We start from the raw sequence: 2,087 nt of genomic DNA, 5'->3' as shown, positions 1-2,087 counted from the left end.
GCATTAGATATTAAATGTACGTGCATCATGTAAACGTATGTTACAGACCTACAAATGACAACATTATCATCAAGTATTGAACTATTTACATGAACAAAGTCATTGAATGCCTGATTGTGTCTATAATTAACTAAAGTGGTTCGATCTATTAGGGTAATATATACATATTAAAGATAACATCATCTACTCAACCAAAAATAGATATATACTTCTTTTGATATCTACCTGGATATTTACTCTATGGACTTTTGGCATGGGCTATAAAATATGTTTTTGATAGCTAGCCAGAAAAAATATGATGTTCAAACAAGCCATTCATGCAGAGGCATCTGCAGAGGCCTCTGTTTAGGCCTGTTAACAACATTTGATTATTTCTTAGACTATCGTCCCACCAAAGGAAGCTTAATTATCCCAGAATTGGGACCGATCCACCTGCGCCGATGATTTGTTGTTGCAGCTGCACATAACAGAGATAATATATCCTTTAAAAATAGAGTAGCAGAAAGGACAATAACAAAAAAATAAAAAAAAATAGTGAAATCTCTAAATGAAAAAAGCGTTTCAATTGCAATCATACATACATATATATATATATATTGTAAAAAATTTCGAAAGCATTTATTTCATAAGAAATACATTGAGTTGCTATAATGCATTTCTCTTATATACAGAGAACCCTCCAAACCAATAAAATATAAAGCAAGTTACTAACAAGTTCAAATTTACATAATAAGATATTAGTGTGAGCATTAGTCTGACAAGTCTATAACACAGAGCACTACTAAGCATATGTATAATTGCAGGTGTTATAACTCGACATTTCAAAAAATACTGTGATAAATTTCAAAACTTGAATGTCTCGCACTAGTGAGTGACCCATCCGATTAGAATAATGATCTTAAGCTCTCGAAAAGATGAACGAAGATTTTTGCTTAAATCACAAAAAAGGAAACGACGAGGCTTAGCTTGAAATGAAAGAAATGTACTTACACTGCAAACCGTCTCCAGCTTGTTTTTGACAAAAACATACTCTTCTTTCATTTTTGGGAGGCATTGGAGACAACTACAACAAAGACAACTTTGATTCGTTACAATATATCAATAATATGATTAGGCTGCAAATTATTAATGACAACAAAACTGATTAATGACACCAAGGACAACACTTTAGAATAAAATTGTGTACACATTTTTAGCATACTTTTCTCATTAAATATTAGGATGACAACCACCACTGCATGCAAATATCTCACAAGTTTTCATGTAAATGTTATTTCCTTTTTATGAAGAGGCGGAAGGGATCCAAACCTGAACAAAGACTATGATGTACCACTGAGAATCTAAAAACCAAATTAATAACCAAATATTTATGTGTACACCGAGTACTCTAACTAAGTAATTTAAATTTGGGAAGCATGTCAATTTTCATGAATTGAGCACATCCACATCTATTTTAGCTAAACAAATCTTGATGTACGGACATTCAACGAATCAATTTCTTTTTACTAAATTGGCTGGATTTATGACATTCTTTAAGACTTCCATTATAGAAAAGCAATAATAATCTAATCATGCCTAAGAAAAATATAGGAACTCTGTCGATTATAGCGAGGGTGAGTTCCTACCCTCCAACTAATGTGCATAACGTCAAACTTGTGCAAATTTACTGTATCAACCTTATTTTACTCTATGAAATTGATACACAAGCGAGTTGTTAATATTAACATTGGAACATATTTAATTGAAAATTTTAAATTTTGTTATTATAGTAAAAGTAGGAGAAAAGTAAAACTCACGCTTCATAGTTCTGAGTACTGTAATGATCTTCAAAGGCAAGGCATAGAGTTGTCACCTTTTTAGCACCAATGTTGTTAATCAGGAAAGAAATATGATTAGTCAGATGTATTCTTAAATAATATTAGCTTATAAAGTTGGTTAGTAATAGACACCTTCACATTTACACAAATTATTCTATGAAAAGTGCTTTTAATGATAAAAGAACCTATCTAAATATCTACTCAACCATATTTGAATCTTAGTTGCATTATGTTAAATAAAAATTATGTTATATATTATCACTAGAATAA

At 30.8% G+C, this 2,087-nt stretch overlaps 1 long non-coding RNA gene across 1 annotated transcript; it reads right to left on the bottom strand.

Annotated features, from left to right (window-relative positions):
* Positions 1 to 385: 385 nt before the first annotated feature.
* On the bottom strand, positions 386 to 1,858 carry LOC141687540 (uncharacterized). The gene is made up of 3 exons (XR_012561038.1): positions 1,797 to 1,858; positions 991 to 1,063; positions 386 to 457 (listed from the first exon to the last, which is right to left on the bottom strand). It is a non-coding gene; the product is annotated as an uncharacterized LOC141687540 (long non-coding RNA).
* Between the last annotated feature and the right edge of the window lie 229 nt (positions 1,859 to 2,087).

This window comes from Apium graveolens, chromosome 9 (genome assembly GCF_009905375.1).
Source record: "Apium graveolens cultivar Ventura chromosome 9, ASM990537v1, whole genome shotgun sequence".
In the NCBI taxonomy this organism is placed as follows: domain Eukaryota; kingdom Viridiplantae; phylum Streptophyta; class Magnoliopsida; order Apiales; family Apiaceae; genus Apium; species Apium graveolens.
This window is presented reverse-complemented; position numbering and strand designations above follow the sequence as displayed.